The sequence below is a fragment of the Balaenoptera ricei genome, chromosome 14 (assembly GCF_028023285.1).
Source record: "Balaenoptera ricei isolate mBalRic1 chromosome 14, mBalRic1.hap2, whole genome shotgun sequence".
Classification (NCBI taxonomy): Eukaryota; Metazoa; Chordata; class Mammalia; order Artiodactyla; family Balaenopteridae; genus Balaenoptera; species Balaenoptera ricei.
Window position 1 is genome coordinate 87,723,138 of NC_082652.1, and position 15,299 is coordinate 87,738,436.

The window sequence follows — 15,299 nt, forward strand, 5'->3', positions numbered from 1 at the left end:
GATTTATGTCATAGAGTGTTCTGCCTATGTTTTCCTCTAAGAGTTTGATAGTGTCTGGCCTTACACTTAGGTCTTTAAGCCATTTTGAGTTTATTTTTGTGTATGGTGTTAAGGAGTGTTGTTATTTCATTCTTCTACATGTAGCTGTCCAGTTTTCCCAGCACCACTTATTGAAGAGGCTCTCTTTTCTCCATTGTATATTCTTGCCTCCTTTATCAAAAATAAGGTGACCACATGTGTGTGGGTTTTCTATCCTGGGCTGTCTATCCTGTTCCATTGATGTATATTTCTGTTTTGGTGCCAGTACCATACTGTCTTGATTATTGTATTTTTGTAGTATAGTCTTAAGTCCTGGAGCCTGATTCCTCCAGCTCCATTTTTCTTTCTCAAGATTGCTTTGGCTATTCGGAGTCTTTTGTGTTTCCACACAAATTGTGAAAGTTTTTGTTCTAGTTCTGTGAAAAATGCCACTGGTAGTTTGATAGGGATTGCATTGAATCTGTAGATTGCTTTGGGTAGTATAGTCATTTTCACAATGTTGATCCTTCCAATCCAGGAACATAGTATATCTCTCCATCTGTTTGTATCATGTTTAATTTCTTTCATCAGTGTCATAGTTTTCTGCATACAGGTCTTTAATCTCCTTAGGTAGATGTATTGCTAGGTATTTTATTCTTTTTGTTGCAATGGTAAATGGGAGTGTTTCCTTAATTTCTCCTTCAGATTTTTCATCATGAGTGTATAGGAATGCATGAGATTTCTGTGCATTAATTTAGTGTCTTGTTACTTTACCAAATTCATTGATTAGCTCTAGTTGTTTTCTGGTAACATCTTTAGGATTCTCTGTGTATAGTATCATGTCATCTGCAAACAGTGACAGCTTTACTTCTTTTCCAATTTGGATTCCTTTTATTTTTCTTCTCTGATTGCTGGGGCTAATATTTCCAAAACTGTGTTGAATAATAGTGGTGAGAGTGGGCAGCCTTGTCTTGTTCCTGATCTTAGAGGAAATGGTTTCAGTTTTTCACCATTGAGAACGATGTTGGCTGTTGGTTTGTCATATATTGCCTTTATTATGTTGAGGTAAGTTCCCTCTGTGCCTACTTTCCGGAGGGTTTTTATCATAAATGCGAGTTGAATTTTGTTGAAAGCTTTTTCTGCATCTTTTGAGATGATCATATGGTTTTTCTCCTTCAGTTTGTTAATATGATTTATCACATTGAATGATTTGCTTATATTGAAGAATCCTTGTATTCCTGGGATAAACCCCACTTGATCATGGTGTATGATCCTTTTAATGTGCTGTTGGATTCTGTTTGCTAGCATTTTGTTGAGGGTTTTTGCATCTATGTTCATCAGTGATATTAGCCTGTAGTTTTCTTTGTTCATGACATCTTTGTCTGGTTTTGTATCAGGGTGATGGTGGCCTTGTAGAAAGAGTTTGGGAGTGTTCCTCCCTCTGCTATATTTTGGAAGAGTTTGAGAAGGATAGGTGTTAGCTCCACTCTAAATATTTGATAGAATTCGGCTGTGAAGCCATCTGTTCCTGGGCTTTGTTTGTTGGAAGGTTTTTAATTACAGTCTCAATTTCAGTGCTTGTGATTGGACTGTTTATATTTTCTGTTTCTTCCTCGTTCAGTCTCGGAAGCTTGTGCTTTTCTAAGAATGTGTCCATTTCTTCCAGGTTGTCCGTTTTATTAGCCTAGAGTTGCTTGTAGTAATCTCTCATGATCCTTTGTATTTCTGCAGTGTCACTTGTTACTTCTCCTTTTTCATTTCTAATGCTATTGATTTGAGTCTTTTCCCTTTTTTTCTTGATGAGTCTGGCTAGTGGTTTATCAATTTTGTTTATCTTCTCAAAGAACCAGCTTTTGGTTTGATTGATCTTTGGATCTGATTGGATCTTTATGATTTCTTTCCTTCTGCTAACTTTGCGTTTTTTTTTTGTTGTTCTTTCTCTAATTGCTTTAGGTGTAAGGTTAGGTTTTTTATTTGAGATGTTTCTTGTTTTGTGAGGTAGGATTTTATTGCTATAAACTTCCCTCTTAGAACTGCTTTTGCTGAATCCCACAGGTTTTGGGTTGTCGTGTTTTCATTGTCATTTGTTTCTAGGTATTTTTTGATTTCCTCTTGGATTTTTTCAGTGATCTGTTGGTTATTTAATAGTGTACTGTTTAGCCTCCATGGATTTGTATTTTTTACAGAATTTTTCCTGTAATTGATACCTAGTCTCATAGCATTGTGGTCAGAAAAGATACTTGATACGATTTCAATTTTCTTAAATTTACCAAGGCTTGATTTGTGACCCAAGATATGATCTGTCCTGGAGAATGTTCCATGAGCACTTGGGAAGAAAGTGTATTCTGTTGTTTTTGGATGGAATGTCCTATAAATATCAATTAAATCAATCTTGTTTAATGTATCATTTAAAGCTTGTGTTTCTTTCTTTATTTTCATTTTGGATGATCTGTCCATTGGTGAAAGTGGGGCGTTAAAGTCCCCTACTATGATTGTGTTACTGTCGATTTCCCCTTTTATGACAGTTAGCATTTGCCTTATGTATTGAGGTGTTTCTCTGTTGGGGGCATAAATATTACCATTGTTATATCTTCTTCTTGGATTGATCCCTTGATCATTATGTAGTGTCCTTCTTTGTCTCTCATAATAGTCTTTATTTTAAAGTCTATTTTGTCTGATATGAGAATTGCTACTCCATCTTTCTTTTGATTTCCATTTGCATGGAATATCTTTTTCCATCCCCTCACTTTCAGTCTGTATGTGTCCCTAGGTCTGAAGTGGGTCTCTTGTAGACAGCATACATACAGTTTTTGTTTTTGTATCCATGCAGCCAGTCGATGTCTTTTGGTGGGAGCATTTAATCCATTTACATTTAAAGTAATTATTGATATGTATGTTCCTATTACCATTTTCTTAATTGTTTTGGGTTTGTTATTGTAGGTCTTTTCCTTCTCTTGTGTTTCCTGCCTAGAGAACTTCCCTTAGCATTTGTTGTAAAGCTGGTTTGGTGGTGCTGGATACTGTTAGCTTTTGCTTGTCTGTAAAGTTTTTAATTTCTGTGTCGAATCTGAGTGAGATCCTTGGTGGGTAGAGTAATCTTGGTTGTAGGTTTATCCCTTTCATCACTTTAAATAAGTCCTGCCACTCCCTTCTGGCTTGCAGAGTTTCTGCTGAAAGATCAACTGTTAGCCTTATGGAGATTCCCTTGTATGTTATTTGTTGTTTTTCCCTTGCTGCTTTTAATATTTTTTCTTTGTATTTAATTTTTGATAGTTTGATTAATATGTGTCTTGGTGTGATTCTCCTTGGATTTATCCTGTATGGGACTGTCTGTGCTTCCTGGACTCGATTGACTATTTCCTTTCACATATTAGGGAACTTTCAACTATAATCTCCAGATATTTTCTCAGTCCCTTTCTTTTTCTCTTCTTCTTCTTGGACCCCTGTAATTTGAACGTTGCTGTGTTTAATATTGTCCCAGAGGTCTCTGAGACTGTCCTCAATTCTTTTCATTCTTTTTTCTTTATTCTGCTCTGCAGTAGTTATTTCCACTATTTTATCTTCCAGATCACTTATCCATTCTTCTGCCTTGGTTATTCTGCCATTGATTCCTCCTAGAGAATTTTCAGTTTCACTTATTGTGTTGTTCATCATTGCTTGTTTGCTCTTCAGTTCTTCTAGGTCCTTTTTAAACGTTTCTTGTATTTTCTCCATTCTATTTCCAAGATTTTGGATCATCTTTACTATCTGAATTACTCTGAATTCTTTTTCAGGTAGACTGCCTAGTTCCTCTTCATTTGTTTGGTCTGGTGGGTTTTTACCTTGCTCCTTCATCTGCTTTGTGTTTCTCTGTCTTCTCATTTTGATTAACTTAGTGTGTTTGGGGGTCTCCTTTTTGCAGGCTGCAGGTTCATAATTCCTGTTGCTTTTGGTGTCTGCCCCCAGTGGCTAAGGTTGGTTCAGTGGGTTGTGTAGGCTTCCTGGTGGAGGGGACTAGTGCCTGTGTTCTGATGGATGAGGCTGGATCTTGTCTTTCTGGTGGGCAGGACAGTGTCCAGTGGTGTTTTGGGGGGTGTCTGTGACCTTATTATGATTTTAGGCAGCCTCTCTGCTACTGGGTGGTGTTGTGTTCCTGTCTTGCTAGTTGTTTGGCATAGGGTGTCTAGCACTGTAGCTTTCTGGTCATTGAGTGGACCTGGGTCTTAGCGTTGAGATGGAGCTCTCTGGGAGAGCTTTTTCCATTTGATATTATGTGGGCCTGGGAGGTCTCTGGTGGACCAATGTCCTGAACTTGGCTCTCCCACCTCAGAGGCTCAGGCCTGACTCCCAGCCCAAGCACCAAGACCCTGTCAGCCACATGGCTCAGAAGAAAAGGGAAGAACAAAAAAAGAAGAAAGAAAAAAAAATAAAGTTATTAAAGAAAATTATTAAAAATTGAAATTAAAAAGTAATAAAAAAAAGGGGAAAAACGGACAGACACAACCCTAGGACAAATGGTAAAATCAAAGCTATACAGAAAAAAATCACACAAAGAAGCCTACACATACCCACTCACAAAAAGAGAAAAAGAAAAAATATATATATATCTATATATATATAAAAAGGAAGAGAGTAAACAAATCTACCAATGATAATAAACTCTAAAAGAGAAAAAGGAAAAATATATATATACCTATATATATAAAAAGTAATCAGTAAACAAATCTACCAATGATAATAAACTCAGATAAACATAAAACCAGAAACAAATTAGCTGCAGAAAGCAAACCCCAAGTCTACAGTTGCTCCCAAGGTCCACTCCCTCAGTTTTGGGATGATTCGTTGTCTATTCAGGTATTCAGCAGATGCAGGCACATCAAGTTGTTTGTGGAGCTTTAATCCGCTGCTTCTGAGGCTGCTGGGAGAGATTTCCCTTTCTCTTCTTTGTTTGTACAGCTCCTGGGGTTCAGCTTTGGATTTGGACCGGCCTCTGCGTGTAGGTCGCCTGAGGGCGTCTGTTCTTTGCTCAGACAGGACGGGGTTAAAGGAGCAGCTGCTTTGGGGGCTCTGGCTCACTCAGGCCGCGGGGAGGGAGGGGTACGGAGGAGGCGGGGCAAGCCTGCGGCGTCAGAGGCGTCGTGACGTTGCAGCAGCCCGAGGTGCGCTGCACGTTCTCCTGGGAAAGTTGTCCCCGGATCACGGGAGCCTGGCAGCGGCGGGCCGCACCGGCTCCCGGGAGGGGCGGTGTGGAGAGTGACCTGTGCTCGCACGCAGGCTTCTTGGTGGCTGCAGCAGCGGCCTTAGCGTCTCATGCCCGTCTCTGGGGTCTGCGCTGATCACCACGGCTCGCGCCCGTCTCTGGAGCTCGTTTAGGCGGCACTCTGAATCCCCTCTCCTCGCGCACCAGGAAACAAGGAGATAAGAAAAAGTCTCTTGCCTCTTCGGCAGCTGCAGACCTTTTCCCGGACTCCCTCCCGGCTAGCTGTGGTGTGCTAACCCCTTCAGGCTGTGTTCACGCCGCCAGCCCCAGTCCTCTCCCTGCGATCCGACCACAGCCCGAGCCTCAGCTCCCAGCCCCACCCGCCCTGGGGGGGGAGCAGACAAGCCTCTCGGGCTGGTGAGTGCTGCTCGGCACTGATCCTCCATGCGGGAATCTCTCCGCTTTGCCCTCCACACCCCTGTGGCTGCGCTCTCCTCCGTGGCTCCGAAGCTTCCCCCCTCCGCCACCCACAGTCTCCGCCCGCGAAGGGGCTTCTAGTGTGTGGAAACCTTTCCTGCTTCACGGCTCCCTCCCCCTGGTGCAGGTCCCGTCCCTATTCTTTTGTCTCTGTTATTTCTCTTTTCTTTTGCCCTACCCAAGTACGTGGGGAGTTTCTTCCTTTTTGGGAGGTCTGAGGTCTTCTGCCAACATTCACGTTCCGCATGTAGATATATTTCTGATATATTTCGGAGGAGGAAGGTGATCTCCGCGTCTTACTCTTCTGCCATCTTGAAGGTCTCTCAGAATACATTTTTAAATGGAACTTTAAATAGTAGAATTATACAGCGACTCAACTGTTGATTTCTTTTAATGAGGCAAATAATGTCCCACAGTGTTACTAATTCATATTTATTCACGTTATCTGTCACATTATCTCCAGTAATTTTTTTTAGTTGCATGTCACTTTGATTCCTGTATATGTAACCATGGAGTTTTCTTTAAAGAAACAGTCCAAGTACCGCATCACAGCTCCCAAGATGCTCTGATAAGCACAAAAAATGCCATCTTTTTCCACATATTTGTCTCAATACAAATATTCATTTACATTACCATCCTTATCTTGATGGTTTGATACTGGTGTTTAAAGAACAACTGTGTATTGACAATCTCCAGAATTATACAATTACATACAATTTTTCAGCTATATATTATGTCTTAGATGACATTCCTGCTCTAAGACTTCTGAACTGCTTGACCAAAACCACATTTTTTAAAAATCACTGAAGATAGGCTTTATTCTCTCTCAGCAATGGAGACAGTAATGTGAATCCAGTCGAGTTGTTGAATCCAGTCGAGTTGTTGTGAAGACTATTTTGTCTCAACTTGTACAAATATTTAACGAGTGTATTAGTTTCTTTGGGGCTGCTGTAATGAAGTTCCATGCACTAAGTGGCTTCAGTTTCAACCACAGAAATTTATGGTCTCACAGTTCTGGAGGCTGGAAGTCCAAGATCAAGATGCTCAGCAGAGCTGGTTCCTTCCCAGGGCTGTGGGAGGTTCTGTTCCACGCTTTTCCAGCCCTGGTGGTTTGCTGGTGACTTAGGGTGTTCCATGGCTTGTGTCAGCACCACTCCCATCCCTGCCTTTATGCTCACATGACGTTCTGTGTGTGTGTCTGTGTGTCTGTGTCTGTGTCTGAATGCCCCTTTTATAAGGACACCGGTCATACTGGGTTAGGCTCCCTGTCTCAACCTCGACTTCTTACCTCTGACACATACACACTTCCCAATGTAAGACAGATAGCTAGTGGGAAGCAGCCACATAGCACGGGGAGATCAGCTCAGTGCTTTGTGTTCACCTAGAGGGGTGGGATAGGGAGGATGGAATAGGGAGGGTGGGAGGGAGATGCAAGAGGGAGGGGATATGGGGATATGTGTATATGTATAGCTGATTCACTTTGTTATACAGCAGAAAGTAACACACCATTGTAAAGCAATTATACTCCAATAAAGGTGTTAAAAAGAAAAAAAAAACAAACTCAGATTTCCAAATAAGGTCATATTCTGGGGTACTGAGGGACTCCAACATATGCTTTATGGGGACACAGTTCAACCCATAACAGTGAGTGCTTACAAAGTGCTAAAGAGCAAATAATTTGAAAAGTGTGTCTTCAAGGGTAAGAAGCAGTGTACCAAGAGGAGGCAGATGAAGGGGTGAGAGTCTAGTTTGGGCCCAGGGAGTAGCCTTCTCAGAGGCAGAGAGGTTTGAATTAGTATGAAGCCGGGTACAGAAAGCGTCCAGCACATCATTTGCCTCATAAATAGACTTGCTCAATAAAAATACATTATTTTTTTCTTAATTTCCCAACCCTTTCCTTCCCTTTTATTTTTTCTGTTCACTACACATATTTCATTCTTAGAATATGAACTCAATTCAGAAAATAAGTTAATTTCCCTTTAGTTTTCCTAAGCCACTCTCTCTTACTGTTCCTCTAGGATGTCCTTTGAGCCTAAATTGATACACTTTTGAAGCAGAGTCTAGAATGCCAGTCTGCATTCACCCTTTGTTTCAAAGAATTTAGTTTCAAAAAACCAGAACAAAGTGCCTTTATACTGTAGAGAGGGACAGAGTTCAGAGTCATGAAATGATGTCTGATCTTCAGATGCTGTCTCATTATCTGCTCCGCGGTTCTGAGTCAGTGCTAAAACTGAAACGTAAACTGCCCTTTGGTTTTTTTTTTTTTTTAATTCTTGCTCACTGGTGTGCCCTTAGCAGTTCCTTTGTTCGTTTTAACCACATAATAGTAACAAAAACAACTTAAGATTTCACCGTACTACTGTTACTTTGAATTATTTCAGTATGCTCTGAATTATGTTTTAAAAATTTTGATTTTTGAATTTGACAAAAAATTATAGAATTCTAAGTCTTGACATCATTAAATTCATTCTTTTATTAAGAGGAATATAAAAATTGGTTGCTTTCTAACTTGGAAATATTTCATGATTTGTACCACAACATGTATAGCATTTCAGTCTAGTAAGCCACCCAAACCTGTTACACACAAGCAATGCTGTTGTCTAAAGCTATAATTCAACTTCATTTAACTATCATTATAAATTCCATTTGTTCTTAATCATCTGCAGAAAAATAAGTTTTAGGAAAGCATTGGAGGAAGAGAAGATCTCATGGAAAATTAGAAAAATCTTCTAAACACTGTTCATTATTTCAGAAGATATTTGGGTAAACCTAATTTATCTCTTCAAGCTTTAGAGAAGAATTTTGAAATAAAATGTATTAAAATAATTTGCACCTAGGAAAATTTAAAAACTTTACAACCTGGGGAATTTCAAGTCACTTAGAGTGAAAGTGAAAAGCTATAAAAATATAACCATATTAATTTTCTCTAATGATATTAAAGTAAGAATTTCTATCCTCATACCTTCTCACTAGTGTGCTGTGTAAAAATTATGCTGAAAGATCATTGGGAATTCCATCTTTGCTACCTTCCAGATATGGGCGTAAGGTAAATTGTTGAAAATTAGGTCTTTCTGGTTGAGAAGAGAGATTCAGTCAAACAGTAACCTTATGCCTGTTAGTGTTTGTCTTTTAACAAATAAAAGTAAGTTGTATAACATTCAAAAAATGCAGCATTCACTTGTGATGCTCCTAAAGGGATCAAACAGTAGTAGTAGACATGTGACTGGGAACTGGAGAATATAAAGTTAAACCTATGGGCCGTTTTGCTGATCAAAATATCACCACTGCCCAATGACTTTGTTTCTTTGATTCTTCTGTTGAATGACTAAAAGGACATTTAGCTAAAACCTGATGGTAGCCACACTGAGTGGAAGGACTGCTCGGTGGGTTACCTGTCTGTCCTCAGGTGGTTCCAGTTTTCAGCTGCTCTTTTGAAAATGGGTGAAGGCCTGGAGCGTGAGTCCACTGAGAATGGCCCACGTGTGACTCTTACCTTCAGAAAACAGAACAGCTGCACTAGAATGAAGTGACTTAGACCATATGATGACCCAAAATGAGCTGCCCCAAACTATGATAGGCCTCTGACCCCAAACGTGGATGTTTTAATACAAGGAGTCCTTCACACTTGGAAACTTCCTTCAGCTCTCCCTTTGGAAGACAAAAGGCCATAGAATCAACTGTAACCTACTTATTTTTACAGCTGCCATATATAAACTTTAATGATGAGAAAAATCTCTGAGTCATTCAAAAGAAGAACATCAACTAGCATAAGGAAGGACAGGTGAGTAGAACTGCTCCAGTTGTAGATTAACACCAGGTAAAAAGATGAGGGGGTTGCTAGAAAAGACCTAGTGGCTCAGTACTGAGTCCTGGAAAAAAGGGGGATGTACCCTGGCTCACGTGATGGCTTCACAAAGGGTTTTGTCAGATCCTTTGTATTTATTCCAACTTAGATGGGTTAAACGTGGTGATGCTGAAGGAGATTAAGAAAAGGGGTCTAGCAGGAGGATGCTGAATTTACACCATCTGCTAAGGTAGTTTAGTGGGAAGCATGACACGTGGGGAGACTTAATTCCCTGTTAATAGACCAATACAATTGTATGGGTATACCTGCTACGTTTATAGGGTAAGCTTGTTGCATAAGTGAATTCACCATTAAAGCTAGAAACAGGTCGCTTGATTTTTCTAGAAATTCCTTACAAAAGTTCAATAAACAAAGCCATTCTCTCCTCTTTAAGCCCTAATTTGCTCTGAGATAGCCAACATACTTCTGTGCCGATCATTAAATCTCATCGTGTAAAGTACTCTCTACTCTTTTACCTGACTTGTATGAATATAGTAATAAATACAGGATGTGTTTAATGTGTAAAAATTATGCTGTATCTGAATCTATCCAGCTATCCATCTAGCTACAGTTAGCTGCTCAGATTTAGAGTTTTGCCAGTTTCAGGTAATATACCTAAAAATAAATTCTAAGTAACATATTCCTCATACTTACTAGGCTATCAAATATTCATTTTAATTTTTGTCTCATGTTATAATATCTACTTTTAATAATAGTTTAAAACAGGGAGAAAAAAGGTAACAAAATGCAGAGCGTCATTATTGCTACATCTTTCTACATTTAAAATGATAATCATTTGTTTAACCGACTTTAATCTTTTGAATTTGCCTGATAGTTTTCCATTAAAAAAAATTCTAATGATGCATGCTTCATTTCTAAACTCCAGATACAGGGAGATAGGAACAAAATCTAATCATTATATCTTTATTTTAGTAGGCCTGTATTTTATTAAAGTAATATCACGTTTTAATTATTATTTTAATTACATGAATCCATGGTCCTCTGCAAAGTTTACATAGTCAAGGTTTTTCTACCCATTAAGCGGAAAATGCCCAAATTATTAATGCTTACTTTTAGTAGTTGCTTTTATGTAGCTATCACTAAAAAGGTTTGTCATCGATATGAGCATTCTGAAAACACCTATGAGAGTTACAGAAAAATAGCTATTCATTATTAAGTATATGATTTACTGTTTTGTTTATAAATGATCACATACTCAGTAAAGAACTGTCAGAAAGTCAACTTGATTATGGATGAAGTGTTTGATGATGGGCATTGTGACCAGTATGAGGTGATGCCTCATTGTAGTTTTGATTTTCATTTCTCTCGTAATTAGCTGTGTTGAGCATCTTTTCATGCCCAAAAAGACCATTTCTTATGTCCTATGAGAGAGTAATTGAGAGGCCGGAAGTGTTCCTCTAGTAGAAGATTCTTTTATATGAGAGACCACATCAGGAACAGGAAATACATTCTTCTCCTCTAGTTTAAGGTTTAAAATAATTAATGGATACACATTTAATGTTCCCACCATTGTTTCTTCAAGAAACATGAATTTTATTAATGAAAATAATACACTTGGAATAATTTAATAGAATTAAAGTCTCCTTTTTCCCTTTTAGTCCGTCTCATAGGATCTTTCTTTTAGAATTTTGGGCTTGTGAAAATTGTGATATCTTACAGTAATATATGGAATTTCTTTTTTGGCAGGACAGTTTTGCAGTGCAACTGTATTTTAGGCACATGTTTTCTTGTTTTTTTTCTTTTCTGTAAAAGCTTAAGGTTCTAAAAATATGTCATTTAGTGTATTTGAGGGGAGTTCTTAATGCATCATTTTAAAAAATTTTAAAGTGCATTGTGAAGAACTCATGATTATGGTAGTAAAAGCTAATGACGTCTGATTTAACCTTTTCTGTATTCCTGATAAACTGTTCAAAGTAAATAACAAACTGAAATAATGTAAAATTTCAGCAGGCCTAGAAACTTAAATGTTTCTGGGTTAGTGCTACATAATAATAGTTCATAAGATGCGTTTGAAGCAATTTATAAGGTGCTAAATGTATAGTTACTAAGCTAATTATTTACTCAGCATGAAAGTAAGTGTGGACCTAAAGTAGCTATATAAAAAAGTTAAGGTGCAATCTTTAACTGTATGAACTTCTTTCCTGAAATGCTATTGCAGACTAAAGATATTCACACACCCTGAAATTATAATAGTTAAAAATAAGGTATTTTTTTCTAAAATATATTATGTTTATGGTTGTGACATTAACATGTATTTATGATTCTTCATAGTATGCTAAAATGCTGGGTGTATTATTTTTATATACATCTTTGAAAGAATTCATATACACAATTTTACCAGTTAAAGAAAAATAAATGTGGCCTGATTAAGTTAAGCCCACAGTGATCTAAAACATCTGCCATTAGTGATGCCTTGCTTACTGTTTTTAATCAAAGATTCTTTACCACTATCATCAACAGACATAAACAAAGATACTGAATATCATCTTGCCACTCTTTTCTTTATGGTGTGCATTAAAAACCAGTGAGACAGCAACTAATATAAAATAATTTGAAACATTCCTCTGAATTGTCCTAGAAATATCACAACACTCATTCTCCTTGGTTTGTTTTTTAATTTGCAAACTATTCATAAATTCTCCGCGGGGGAACTGTGCAGCCTTATTTTTGCAAGTTAACCATTAATGACTAGTTCTCATCCTGCTTGTTTTGGCTTCTCTGTGATGCTTAATGATTGCAGTCTGTTTCAGCACATCGTAGCTTGGTATTTTACTGCCTTATGCTGCCAGTTTTGAAAAGTGTTAAGTTCTCACATTTATTTTACTTCTTTTTTTGAAAAAATAATTCAAGCAATATGGTTAGAAATATATTAAATATTTATACACAATATTAACTATTAATTCATATTAAGCAAAAGCAATTTAATATTTTCTCTCTCCTCTTGCCTGAAATGTTGGTTTTCCTCTGGAAAACTACTTCCCCCACCCCCACCCCGCTGTATATCGTCTCAGTTGGGCATGCCATTCATGGTGATGGCTCTAGCTAAATGGATTACTGTCCATCCTGAGCTCTATGCCAAGCCTGTCAGGAGAACTTCAGAACCGTATGTGTTTATTTACTTTATTTTTACAGCTTATATTTCACTCGTTATTTTGAGAATCAGAACACAGACATTTTCGTATTTAAAACTACCCTACACGCATTCTCCCTTTTATCTAGCAGGGGTCTCACACTTAGCATACCCGCAAAAACTCATAATTTCCCAATCTCCTCAAGCTCGTACCTTCTGTGTTCTTCTTGGTTTGTGTCTCTAGTATCTACACCCCCAAAATTCAGAAATCTCAGAATTGTCTTCTCTCTCTCAGATCACCTCCAGTTGGTCATTAACCCATATTAATTCTACCTTGTAAACATCTCTGTGTTGCCATAACCGCGATTGTATTTCCGAACCTCTTCTCACTTGGATGGCAAAAGTAACCTCCTGTGGGGACAGCTTCTCTATATCTGCATGGTGGCCTCTTGGTGAATGAAAGACCATTTGCTTCTTAATAGAAGATAGAAACTTAGATGCTAGAGGAGGTTGTCTTTATCTAAGGACATTTCTGGAGATTGTGCTTCTGTGGCAATAGTTGAGGTGTCCGCCGAGCTACGGTGGTTGGTACCACAGTAAAGGGCTCATTCCTTGTGTCCCCTGGGTCTCATTCTCTACCAGCGGCAGATCTGAAAGAAGGGAAAAGGCTCCCATAAAGAAGCAGTATTTCCTGCTTGTTTCAGAACGAGATGATTTTTAAGGAAAATAAAGCTTTGAAGAAATCTCAACATTTTGCATAATTTCGTTGTTTCGTATTCTTCTGATGATTTGTATTCTTGTAGAGTATCCTGTTCGGTGGAGAGAGATTGCCAGAGACCACTGGTTTCAGTGACGCCTGATGGTTAGGTAGACTTTGCCACATGGAAGGAATAAAAAGGGACCTAAGAAGAGGAGTCCACTGGGGAGTAGAGCTTGAAGAAAGTGTTTATGAAACAGTACTACTTATCTATTCTCTCTCCCCGGCTCCATATCCTTTGAAGCTTTGTGTTGTCTGCAAAAAGCAAAGTCTAGCATCATTATTTACTGACTACCAATACGTGTTGACCCACACAGAAGCCATCAGTGCAAGAGGAAAGAACGTTGGGACATCGAGAGATGACATAGTAGAAAAGGCAAATAATCTTTTCAATTACTCCTAGCCAGGCAAGGCAGCCATGTATAGACTGGATTAAATCAATGCTGGTAGGGGTTGGATGGTCACTCCAAGACATCTCTAATCTGATTTAGGTACCAGCCCTTGTGACTTGGATTAGGATTATGGGTGATAAAGTTGTACTTCCCTCCGGAAGACCTTTGAAGAGGCACCAGCTAAGTACCCGAAGTACTGTATCTAATGTGCTATATGAAAGAACCGCCACTGCTTATTTGCAGTACATTGGACTCAACAATGTGTGGTGTTAGGGAGAGTAGTAGTGGCAGAAAGGGAGAGCACAGCTGATGACTGATGTGTGGCCCTTAGACAGATGGTGGGCATTTGTGAAAGGAGGGAAAAGAACAAAGGACACACACTCCTTTCACAACTCTACCAAGACCTCTGAGGAGAGGGTTATTCAACATTTCACTCCTTAGCCCTTACCTGATGTATGACTGAGAGTGGTTCTCAGAATAGCACCTGGTCTCCAAAACATAAAGCCCACGGGTTTTGGTAAATCATACATACTATGAACTTGAGAGAATATCTCATAGAGCTTACTTACAGGAGTGATCTCTTCAGATCAGATGCCACCCTGGGGGTGAAACTTTTTTTTTTTTTTAATTTTTGGGTGTGTTGGGTCTTCGTTTCTGTGCGAGGGCTTTCTCTAGTTGCGGCAAGCGGGGGCCACTCTTCATCGCGGTGCGCGGGCCTCTCACTGTCGCGGCCTCTTGTTGCGGAGCACAGGCTCCAGACGCGCAGGCTCAGTTGTGGCTCACGGGCCCATTTGCTCCGTGGCATGTGGGATCTTCCCAGACCAGGGCTCGAACCCGTGTCCCCTGCATTGGCAGGCAGATTCTCAACCACTGCGCCACCAGGGAAGCCCCAAACTTTATCATGTAAAGTTGAATTTTCTGAGACATGTGGCATGTGAGGGAACAAAAAGGATAATAAAGAACATTTAAACCAATGGTTTTAAATTGTCTTCTTTGTACTTAATAACAGGATTGTTCACCTCTTCTTTTGGGCAAGTTCAACTTATATTTTGGTTCTGCTCTCAGTTTGGCTGCAACCAGCTTCCTTTTCTAGTCACATTAACTTAGAAGTTGACTGACAGTGGTCATCAGTATTTCTCTTGCTGGAGTCTTCCTTCCTTCCTCCCTCCCCCCTTCCTCCCTCCCTTCCTTCCTTCCTTCCTTCCTTCCTCCCTCCCTCCCTCCCTCCCTTTCATGATGGGGTATTGACTAAGCAATTCAGGAATGCATTGTAGGGAGGCATGTAAGGATCGAGAGTGTGTACATATTTTCTGATTATGATATTTGTGTCATCTCTTTCCAGAGAGCAGCAAGATAGAATACTGGGGAACAAATGGTCCCCAAATCTAAACGGATCCAACTCTACCCTCTTAGCTGATACTGAAGGGACCAGTGACTTTATTTGGGAGGTTAATTGTTTAGAGGAATCTCTACTTATGGAGGTATCTTTCGCCTTGTAGGGATGAGTTCCACTGTTGAAAATTAATTTTCATACAACTCAC